Here is a 12,811-nt window from a genome sequence, read left to right on the forward strand (position 1 = left end):
CAAAGGCTTTCCGTGCCCATTTGTATTACCCTAGTCTTTTAACATTTGGTTCAATCAAGCTCTTTTAGTGCTTACTATTAACAAATTAGTCCATGAACAAACCTAAAATAGTATTAGCATAGATATACTAAACATTGTGGGTATAATAGATTTTATCCATTCACAAACTACTGAACTGGGCTAAGTAAATCACAACATTAATCAGCAACACATGATTTTAAATTTAAAGATAATTAAATTGTTTTGTTCAACCGTCGACAAATGTCGCATCTTGGATTTCACAGCCCAGGCCGGCAGCGTATTCTACTCCTCGTTATCGTTACCCAGTTGCTTCTGCGTCTAATTTTGGGGTTGGTGAACTTAAATTATCTCCCATGTGGCCAGATAGTGTAAAATGTAGGTTTACAACGGTGGAGAAAATTTTTCAAAGCCACCAAATAACGTCTGACGCCGGAAAATTCCATTTAATTGTCTCTGCGCTGAACCAGAAGCAAGCGCACAGGGTAGTCAAGTCACTTTTGGAACTGTTGGTTGTCGTTCCTATAAAAATTTGAAACAGGTTCTCTTAAAGGCTTTTGGCGGTTATCCTATTTACGAGGTGCATGAGTCGCTTACCGATGTTACACTTGAAAATAAACGCCCTAGTGGTTCATTGAATAGTTTCAAGGTACTCCTGGGCAATAACCAAGTCCATACGCCGAAAAGTTGTTTTTGGCGCCTGATTATGGTTTGTCAGTTTATGCGTGAAATCGCATTAGATAGCGAGCCAACAAAGTTGCAGTCTTTCAAGGTGCCTGAAAAGGACACAATCGTTGCCAGCAATTAAAGTGCCATTGTAGACGCGTGCCGATTTCACCAGCTCACTAGACGAAACGGCGAATTTTTTTAGTTCCGCGGACGATTCAAGAATAGGATAGCAGGTAAGTATGAAAATTATTGACTTGACTGTTGTTCAAGGACGATTTTGTTTCCCTCACTAAGGATACTGCCTATTCCCTATATTTTTATTCACTACCTTGCGATTCGCTAATCTGGAAATGCAGCAACTACACAATGTCAATGTCAACAATAATTGTAACAAAGAAATATCACGTTTATGTTTAATAAGGTATAATAATAATCTACTTGTCTAGGTAGATAGAAATCCTCGGGGTTGCGGTAATTGAGACTGTATAGCGCCAAAGACGGCAATTATATCATTTCACTATACTTCTACCTATCACCTATCATGTCTGATTCAATAGTCTGTAAGTCCTTGCACAATTTGGATTGACAGCTTCTCGCTATTGCATGCAAGCGAAAGTTGGTCACCAGGGCATAGTAAGTTTACACACCGTTATTATTCATAGATACGCATATTATTGTTTGGCCCAATAGTAATATTCCTACATGGCAGTTTGTATGCACTAAATAGTAAGTGCCGAAACGTTGTGGCAGGTTTAATGTTTTGCATTTGTAAGTGCAGTTTTACAGAAAGATCAATGCTACATGAGGTTCAGATGACTTTTATCGATGCTGATGACGATTTGACAAGCACGGTAACTATATTATCGCCTTTATATGCCTAAATTACATTAGCTTTGCTTAAGCGAATAGCTAAAAGCGTCTGTAACTAAACCTCGTAGATTGACCCTTAGTTCTATAACAACTAAATTGATATTGAAAAAACGATCATAATATTCATTCTAAGTACCTCGTAGGTTGACACTGTATTATTTTTTTAGATTTGACATGACTATATGTGACACCAAAGCGATACATATGACATATTTAATCAATTGGACGTGCTGAGGAAATATGCGGGAGAAGGCTATAGTGATTGCACTGCAAAGATGTAACGCAAATGCAAATGGTAGTTGACAAAGCGCCGCCGTTGCGCGAGCGTTCATCGGACGTCAAAATTACTCACATTGAGTTTTACCACATGAGCACCGCTAAAGCAGCACTGATGTATCGTCGCTAGGCCAAATATCGCCTAAAAAAAGAATTACAGCTCAAATGAGGTTGATTGCCTAAACAATTACCTTGCCTCGACGGCAGCGCGTAAGTATAATAATCTGTCAGAGTTTAGCCTGTCACATCGTTAGGGAAGAGTAAACACAAAAACAAAGCGACTTACCAACACAAAACAGCATATTGCAAAAGCACTGCACAACCCACAAGTGGGAAGGCAATAGCCATATTTCACCTGTGAGATCAAGATGCCAGCATGTCACTCATCAAACTGTACAAAAAAACTTTTCTGAAATCAATTCTGAAAAGTACGACAGCTCGTTTAATTTCTAAAACGAATTCAAAGCAGAAACACTTGTCAAATGTCACTGGCTCAAGGGTATTATTTTATCATCCCCTTACGTGTTACCAAGAATCAACGTCTTAAAGAGGTTCCAGTCAGGTTAATTTTGACGTTTCTAAAATCATGTGAAGGATAATCACGGTTTAGAACTTTATTGACCTCGTTATTCATGTCGTGTATCCAGGCCTGAGCGCTATATAAGTCAAGCGTTTTTGTAAGTAAAAAGAGAGTTTTAGAGTTTATAGCTTATAGTTGTAATAGACGTTGGCGTTGTGATATTTGTGTTGCGTGTTCAACCGCAAGTAGCGCTGTTGCTATATTCTGTCGGAATGTAGTCTTGGAAACTTAACTGTAGTGTTCGGCGTTATATAAGCTTAGGTTAAGTTAAGCAGCGTTTAGTTTGTTAAATCAAAAAATCAGATATACGTAGTGTTTGTAATTGTCTACCCTTAGGGTCAGCACAAACCGAACGACCAAAGCATCGATCTTAGTTGTTTATAACGCCTCATATATTCTATTGCTCGTCCACATTTGTCGTACCACACGTCTAAAGCGTATGGAACAGGTGTATTGGCTTTCATGTGTAAAGGAAGATCGAGTGGGAAACAGTCAAAAAATACTTAACAAATACATCTACTCGTGAAAATTCGAATTCGAAATAATATTTGCAACAGTAGCTAGTCGATTAAAAGGTTTTTTACTCTAGCAATGTTACTTCTAAACGCTTTATAAACACCCAAGTCATCTACCATCGGGGGTAGCGTGACTTAATTAGCAGGTTAACACAAATTGAAAATGAGAAATATATATCTTCAGATGCAAATTTCATCGTTTCTTGTATCTTTGAAATTACCTATTTTTTAGAAGAAAAAAACGCAAGAATAACACAAAGTGCTTTATTTGTTACACAGATCAACTTACAACGCCTAATGAGACCTACACATGCGCCCAATTATTTACTTTTTGTAGTAGGCGAATTACAATACACTCTAATTTGGAAATGTTCCAAAACATGAGAAAACGAACCTAATTATTACTTTTTTATTATTGGTTAGCATTCACTGACTCAAAGTGTGATTCAGGCCGCTCGTGATTATTCAAGCTTCAGCACAGAAGTAATTTAACAACAGGCAAACACGTCGCACTCGACGAGAGCGAAAAACGACAACCTGTCTGACAGACTTTGCTCGCTGTCGGTGTGACGTATGTACATTTTGCAAATACAACATAGCCTACGCTTTTTTACGTCCTGCTGTAATAATTACCCAGAACTTGCATGTAACTAATCCGAAATGGTAGAATGGAAATTGTGACATGAAAAAAAACGTAAAAAACAACATAAAGAAGCGAGGTGGGAACTTTTTTAAAGCCCACTTTAAATATAAACAGTCATATTTATGGACCAGTTGATACTGCATTGTCTGCCATGCATAGAAATATCGCATCCACTGTCCAGACACGAAATACTAGTGTGTGGGAACCAGCGTCATTTTATTGACAAATGCCTTCAAAAGACCTTAGTAGTAGAGTATGAGCTTTCCCATTTATCCGTCTGCTCAACTATAAGAGTGGTTGTAAACATTTTTATCAAACCGAACCTACAATATTCAAACACATACAATTACGGTTTGGGTTGGCCCGATACCCATTTCTAAATTCCATTTTAGTATCCGATATTTTACACAAAAGTACTGCGATCCGATACGATACCCGATAATTAATTAGTGTAAACATTAAAAAAGCATAATACACTTGAAAAATAGTGTTTATATTCTGATCAGAGCTTGTACATTTTGTATCAGCACGACAAAACTAAATTATAAAAAAATAATTTAAAACGTTTTTGTTGATTACTTTTTAGGCGAACATTAACATATCCAAAACGTGATGATGGTAGGCAATTTTAGTTGTTGTTGTACAGGTGTGCATTAACCATTTCAAAGCAGCGTTGTTTGGCGTCTGTTTGTAAAGCACTGTATGCCGGCCTATAAACTTGATCCATTGTAACCTTGCTTAAGGTGCAACAATTTAAATCAATGCAGAGTATGCAAGTAAATGTTTAATTTTATGTTTTAAATTTTTTACTATAACAAAACACTGAAAACGGAAATCGTTAAAAATGCTGATTCGGCAAATCGTACGCAAAGTAAACTTCCTAACCGCAGATGCACAGATTGTGTTGCAATGGCGACGGTGTCAAAAGCCCCGGTGAAATGATGTTTAGCAAAATATTATGAGACAGACTAGAGGGCGTTTTAGTCGCTTATCAAGGTATCGGTGTTCCGATACCGCCAAATTATCGTACGATTACCGATAGAATGCATAACATCGGATATCGCTGCCGATGAAGTCTTATTGAGGAGATTCTAAAAGTAAATTTCAAATACTCGCTGTTCAGAAAGAATTTTTTTTAACGAATTCCAAAAGTATTTACTGAGTATTTGTACTTCAAAGGACCCGTCAGCGAACCCCGGTGGTGAACAATGCACTATACACGCTGTTTGTTGTTGTTTTCCACGGTAGGTGGTTGCGTGCTTGCTAAACAATCGATTCGCTTTAGCACAAAGATATGAACTTTCACAGAATGGCACAACGCAAGGAACAAAATTAATAAGGCCAAGACTGGGTTATGTATTAATATCAGACTTCAGCACGGTTAACAATAAGTTTCCCATGTCGGTCTGCCAGACTCGGTGTGTGGAGGTTTCATTTTAAACACCCCACTATAAATAAATATGCCGTGAATCTTAAAAAAGTTGCTTTTGTGTCACAGTGCTGACAATATGGTGTTAATCCAGCTATGGGTGGATTTCTTTCACTTATAAAGGCACAGGAGAGATTGACAAGTTACTACCAGGCTCTATCCTAGTTGTAGTAGGTTACGTAAAAATAAATGCATGTTCAAGTTTATGTAAAACGGTGCAATATTAGTTTGGTTTCAAATATTTGTGACTGTCAGCATTTTTGCATTTGCTGATTCATACCTGTTTTGTTTTTGCAGAAGTCAAATCTGTTTAACTGTGTTTCAGAAGCCTGATCAAAACATTGAATTAGATAAAATGGCAAGCCTAAACAATGTAATTGTGTACTTGTTATATGTTGTTAGGGTGCACTTTATTGTAAACTTAAATATGATATTTTGTAGTTTCAAGAATTTGATGCTTCCGAGATTGAATGCGACCCAAAGTATTATGAAGCCGGCAGCGGCCTCGACGGAGATGTGATATTTGGTCATCACAAATCTCTGCACAAAACTGTTGCTATAAAAGTGTTCGAAGTAACAGGTGGACCAGAGGAAAAGTTGTTAATCAAACAAAAGTAAACATAGTTATGAGCAGTGAGCAGTGAGCAATGACTATTATTTGAAATCTAAAACAAATCTTTTATAGAGTTAAAAGAGAAATGGAGCATTTGCGGAGAGTGGACCATGAAAACATCATTCAGGTTTATGGCTATGTTCAGTGGTCGTTCGCTATCGGAATTGTTATGGAATATTGCAGAGGCGGAAACCTCAATACGTTCATGCAACGTGACGATATTGAGTTAAGCATCGGTCCCCGCCTTAAAATGCTATGGCAAACAGCAAAAGGACTTAAAGCTTGTCACGAATTACCCGACAAACGACTCATTCACTGCGATGTAAAGACAAAAAACGTTCTTCTGACAGAAAAGTTGGATTGTCAAGTTGGCGACTTTGGCGGGGCGGAGCTTGCAACTATGAGCAGTTTAAGAACTGTCAATCCTTTAGCAAGAAGTAAGAACAAAAAGATACAATACACTCTTACCTATACCGCCCCGGAAAAACTCAAGAATTTTAGCATGAAACCCACCAAAAACATCGACATTTATGCTTTTGCCATGGTTATTTATGAAGTTTTGTCTCGTGAGATTCCATTCTCAGATGAAGATACAACACGACTATTAGACTCTATCGTAGACGGAATGAGACCAGACTGCAGTAAAATACATGAGTGGATGGAAACTCTGGACAGCACTGACCGAGAAGTTGTATCACAACTAGAACAGTTGATGAAGAGATGCTGGGAGCAGGAACCTTCCAATCGTCCAGCTAGCATGACCGAAATCGTGGACGAACTTGAGGAATTGCTCCAACGACAAGACCCAGCAATTCTACAACATGAAGTGGAAAATATCAGAAAACAGCTGAAGCTAAACGTTCCACATCGTTTCAACGAGCGAGATCTCGTTCCACTTCACCAGTTTTCGACTCGCTCAAGAAGTTTTATGCAAGGTTTGGGTATGAACGTAGGATGTATGTAATTTATTTTATTAGGACCCCTCGAATAGCTCCACCAAAAATCCCTCCCGAGTCGAGTTTACTCACTGCGCGCCACACTTACATTCTTGTGAGCTCCCACCACATAACGCTTTATAATTCCGCGTTTAGCCATTATCCACTAATTGTGCTTGCCATCTGTTGGGGCTCCCTTTTGGGTTTTAGCGTTGCGCAGCTATTTTCGGCTTGGTGATTGTTTTAGTGCAATTCTGTCGCTATGTTTTCTATCACCAAGCGAAATAAATTCAACTCAGTCATCAAACGTATTAAAGTCTGATTTTTGTTTTATAGAATCCAACAGACGAGAAATTACTTTCGAAGGCTCCACTACTTCAACTGGGGCAACAGAGGGCCAGTCAGGTAACTACGAAACAATTAAATTATGCTATTTTCATAACGTTTCGAATGTTCAACACCGTATATTGTTCTTCTTGCAATTTGGTTATCGCATACAAGATACTTCGACAACAGAAGTTTCGGCAAAGTTTGCTAGAGTGGTGTTGGAATTTTAAGCACTTCCTGTGTAGTTTTACTGTTTATGCTTTCGTATGTTTAATCAACAGTTGACATCACCGAAGCACGTGATATCAGACAACGCAGAAAAAATCAAACTAAACCAGCAGCACAACCAGTACCGGGACCACTAGATGAACAAGGTATTTCTACGTGAATGTGTAATAAACCCTGCCTCTACAAGGTCATTGTCGGAAAGTGGTAGAGATGAAAAAAACTTTTCTGTACAGCGTGGAAAAAGAAGTCATGTCGAACAAAACAAAAGCCCTACCACTTTAACACAGCACAAAGAGGACGCTCATTCACTGGTAGATAGCGTAAAACAAAACTATTAGGACATATATGCCACTTTAGGGATGGATCCAGAATGGTTTGTTTGGCCTAACGCCGGGCAACGTATATCTGCAAAACCGGAAATCCTGGCCATTATCTAAGCAATATCACTTATTATGCTTCGTCCTTATCACTTATTATGCTTCGACCTATTAATGCTGAAAATGCTAAAAACAAAGAGCAAATTTTAAGCAGAGTCCAAGTTACGAAGCGAGATAACCAAAACAAGTGTTTAGGGCAGGGTTATTCAACGGGGGCGATATCGCCCCCCAGGGGGCGATTTCGTCTACCGAGGGGGCGATGGTGACAATTTTGGAAGTTGGGGGGCGATTTGACTTCAAAAGGGGGCGATTTCAACATTACGGATTGTATAAATATGTACCATAACTGTGAGACTCAGCTAACTTTGACTTACAAGCAGATATAATTCGTCTTGCAAACAAACACCAGGGACAATGGACACATCAAATTAAACATGCTGCTATTTACATACATTGTGATCTCGAAACCAAGGTTAGGCATTTAATTAGCCACAGGGGACACTTTATTGTGGCTATGTATGGTGACAGGCCATACTTTTACAACGGTATCAAACTGTACCTCAAACTTTTTTCGCTTTTACACTACCTATGGGCCTAAAAGCGCTTCCCAAACCGCGAAGTATTTGCATCATTTAGGATTCACCTCTGCCGAGTAATGCCCTACTGTTTTTAACAAAAGAAAGCGATTGTTTGCGCACAATCGTAATATTGTTTTGTCTATGATTTAACAAATTGTTCTCAGATGCGTTTGAATTGCGTAAAATGGACCTTGCGTGTTGCAATTAAATTAGGTGTTGACTGAAGCTTTCGTTGTGCTAGATTTAACCGCCCACATCTGCTCAAAAGGCAGAAATTTTATACAAATAACAATCTCATAGGGGGGCGATTAGGAGCCAGTGCCTTGGAAAGGGGGCGATTGAGCTAAAAAGGTTGAAGACCCCTGGTTTAGGGCTTTTAAAAACCACATAACTGATATGGTTTAAATCTCAAAATTACAAACAACGTACATTCGCTTCATCACGTGTCTGTGTTTATGTCAGACACAACAGATGACGTAACTCAAGAACGTGATAACAGGCAACGGAGAAGAAACGAAAGCGAACTAGAAGACAGATCAACACAACGATCAGATCGAAAATCTAAAGGTTTGATCAATTTTAGCCTAAAAATTAAGCAGTAATTTGTGTTTTTATTTCTTGTCTGGGGTTTCTGTATTTTTTGTTTGTTTTGTGGTTACAGGCAAAAAAGCGAATTCTTGATATTCAACTATAATATATGTATGTTATTATCACATCCAATTTATCTGTTATATTTAAATTGGATACAAAGTATATATCTGTTAAAAACTTCAGACGATGATTTCATGAACTTATATCCTTAAAATCGTTTTTATTTCGCAGGTTTGTGTTTTTTGATATTTATCATCTGTTGCATCTCGATTCTACTGATTGTTTCGGTGCCTTTACGACGGGGTGACGATTCTCTTGTCAACTTTCGAAGTAAGTGCATTTGACTAAGATGAATAAATATTCCTTACTGGGATTATGTAGTGTTTATTCAGGCCGACAACCAAGGCACACTTGACTCACAGTACGCTAGCTAAATGTAAATGCTTAGAAGACAAACTTAATTCGGTATAACGACATCAATAGTTATGACGCACTATAAGTGCGCATTTGGCAGTTTTTATTCTTCAAAGGTACTTGACATTTTTCTTGCACTTTATACCTCAATAATAAAGAAGGGAGTGTAAACTAATTCACTTAATTAAGGTGGAAACATTAAATATCTTCAACTGGTAGATGAATACCAAACTTCCATTACCGAGGAACATCACGACAAGGCAAAACAAGTCGGTCGAAAAGTTTTCAAGTTGTTTCAACAACAAGTGACCACTTCAGCTGATGAACTGAGAAAACTTGCTCAGAATCTAACCGATAGCAAAAACTATTTAGAATCCGTTTTGTTTTACCACGTAGCATCAGAATATTATGCAAGACAATCAAATAACGTATCTGTCGGAAAAGGTATTGGATCGTGCGCGGAAGGATTGTACAACATTGTCGAAGTAATGATGGAAGATGTTAATTGGTATACAATTCCACTTAGATTCGTGATATCTGATCAGAAACGGATGGTACGCGATCTTGTGATCCCACATATTGATGATATGCGGAGGAAAATTCAAAGCCTGGAAAACGTAAATTTGGATATTCAGTGCCGTTGGACAGTAGAGTGTTTGCAATACATTGAGTTGTGTCAAAATTACACCGGGGATTTATCACAGGTGGAAACAACAATAAGCCTAGCACTTAAACTTATGGAGGAGCGATTCGGAAGCAATAGCTCAAAGTATGGCATCTACGGCCATTTTTTAAACAATCTTGGTCTTGTTTTTGCCAAAACGTCACGACCAAAGGAGGCAGCATATTACTATAGATCCGCATCGGACGCTTTTAAAAAAGCAACTGATTTGACAGAGGAGGTAAAACAACGTTTTGTTGCAATAGCTGAAAGAAATTTGCAGTTTAAAAAGGTTCGCATCAGCAAAAACCCATAGGAGCCTGTTTTAGAAACAACGACATCTACTTTTTAACTTCGTTTCATAGCGTTTTTTGATTTCCCAGCACGGGTTTAAACTGTTGTAATTTTGTTGTTTTGCATGACACTGCACAGTGCATCGCTTCTTAACCAGAGTTTTCCACAGCCCTAAGGTTTATTGGAAAACTTTGTTGAGTTATTCGTAAACGTGTTATTTGTAAACACATCTTGAAGAAGCGTTTGTTGCGCCTTTTAATATTTGTTTTATAGACCATTTTTGTTTTTATTAGGCATATATTAATAACCGCTAGGTTTTCGAAAATGACTCTGATTCTGTGCCTCTGTTGCAAACGCTGTTTTTCTATCTGATTAATGGTTATGTGCAGAACCGAAATACAATATAATAAGATTTAATCACATGTTACAAACCAAAGCAATTGTTTACCCATAATCTTTAAAAATATACGTATTTGGTCGTATTTGTGATACTATCCACACCTGAGAAATATATATGGGGTCTATAAGTTTGTTTTTTTGGGGAAATTTCAAATTCAATCTTAATACTCCTTTAGCATATGCCTTAAGAATGAAAAATTGGATTTCACCCGTTCTAGTCTACGTGTTTGTGTGTTGAGGATCAGTTCATAGCTGTTTACTATTAATGCACGTGTATGTGTCAAGTAAGTTTGGAATCCAATTTAGTAGTATTGTATATTTTGTGTGCAAATTCCGGGCCTTGTGTTTGTGTCATAGGTTTGCATTTTTGTTTTCTTGTCTCTTGGACAGTAACGCTTTTCCCGTTCTGCCTTATTTCGCCTTTCTGCTCCTCGCGGCTATCTCTTCACGTAGAAGCTTTGTCAAATATATATCCAACAAACAATTTGTTTGTTTGAAACAAACAATGTAGTTTCGGCACTCGCAACGTCGCTGAAAAGTCGAAAAATTTTTGCATGCTTGTTTATTTCAAACGTTTTATAAGACTTGAATTAGAAAGTTTTTACACGTTGATATTAACATAAAAATGACGTTGATTTTTAAAATCACTACGACAGAAACTTTTACATGGCCGTACAACGCTGTACACAAACGTAAGAAAGAGAAGATAGTAGTTTCGTGTTTCACCATCTAACAATACCCATGTAGTTTAAAAAGGTTAAAAGATCGTTGGATCTGGTATTGTTACGGAATTAATTTGGTAATCTCGAAATTTAGAGAAAGTTGTTTGGGTGCGATCTTTAACGCTAAACCTTCCCAACTATCCCGATTGTATCTAACACTCGAGGCTACCTCCCTAATTCGTAAAACGGTCCAAGACCCTGCACTTACGGCTTATCGCTAAAACCAATTGTTACAACGGTGACTTCACTACTGGCTAAACCAATATATATTGTAATTAATAAAACCTTTGAAAAGTACTGTCCAATCATGTTACGTTAAGTTACACAATACCACCAAAAAGTAGCCCACACTTCACCGGGGCCAAGAGAGAACTGCCTCACCAAACACGAGGAAAAACGACGTCACATGCCCCTCGGAATGTGACCAATCACAACGCGTCACGGGAAATCACTGAAGCGGGGATGCGTTCGAAGTTTGCCGGTGTTAAAAGTACACAAAAATATATTAAAGTGAAAAAGGGTGGAAATGGAACACAAGAAAACAAAAGCGGAAAAACAAGAAGTGAATGGAATAACGTGAAAATAAATATGGCTAAACAAAACAAACAAACAAACATTAGGAAACAAAAGAACTAATATATAAATGGGTAAATTAAGGTGAAAAGCAAGTGCATTGATCAATATTAAACATTGAATAACCGTATATCAAAATAAATAAACACAGTAAAACACACACATATTGATAGATAAAGAAAGTTACCGTGAAAATCAAGTGCAATAATTCAATATTAAATAAGCATATGCCAAACTAAGTGACACATCAGTGAATAAACAAACTATGTGAACACCGGTTCACGTTACAGTATCACGGTTCGTTGTTTACAGAAAAACGGAACAAGCAGCTGATGGGCAAATTTCGAGTGGGGATTATCTTATTTCCAGATCAGCGGGAACTACAGCTTTTTATTTAGCCAGTTCAGTACAAAACGAATCATCCAGATTTCAAAACCATACGACGTCTAAAGTACTGTTCAAAGTTGTTTTTACATATTTTCTTTATATCGTAAGTATAAATCACATGTAATTGACAACAATTGCATTTTAAACCGAAAAAGGACATGTACAGAATGTGGCTGATGGACCTTGACATCTCTGAGTTTTTAGACCTAACGTCATCACAGAGTTGCAAGTCGGGCCGGGCTTTTCGGGCCGGATTTGGGTTCGGGTTCGGGCCGGGTTCGGGCTTAGGTATTTGTGAGAAAACGTGCTTAAAACGGCCTGACTTTACGTAAAACTAAGTAACTCTGGGTTTGACCTAATGCCCATCCAAAACGTATTGCTTGCCCCATTGTCTACTATTGTTCATTGTGTTTGTTGTCTTTCTCTTTTTTCTTTCTCATCCTTTGTTGCAAGGCTTTCGTGGATAGGCCTGTCAATCAAAATTTCCGGCCTAAACGGGCTTTGCAAAAACGTTACGGGTTCGGGCCAGGCTTCGGGCTTATACTTTCGGGTTTAGATTTCGGGCCCGCTTGCAACTCTGCGCCCTCGTGTTAAAGTTTATTAAACAAAAATGTCAGAGCGCAGTTTGTAGGTCATGAACCAAGAAACAACCAAATCCCTCTTAATTCATTACATCAGTCTAAATTTTAATAACTCAAAACCTAGAATTCTC

The sequence above is a fragment of the Phallusia mammillata genome, chromosome 1 (genome assembly GCF_965637545.1).
Source record: "Phallusia mammillata chromosome 1, kaPhaMamm4.hap1.1, whole genome shotgun sequence".
Classification (NCBI taxonomy): Eukaryota; Metazoa; Chordata; class Ascidiacea; order Phlebobranchia; family Ascidiidae; genus Phallusia; species Phallusia mammillata.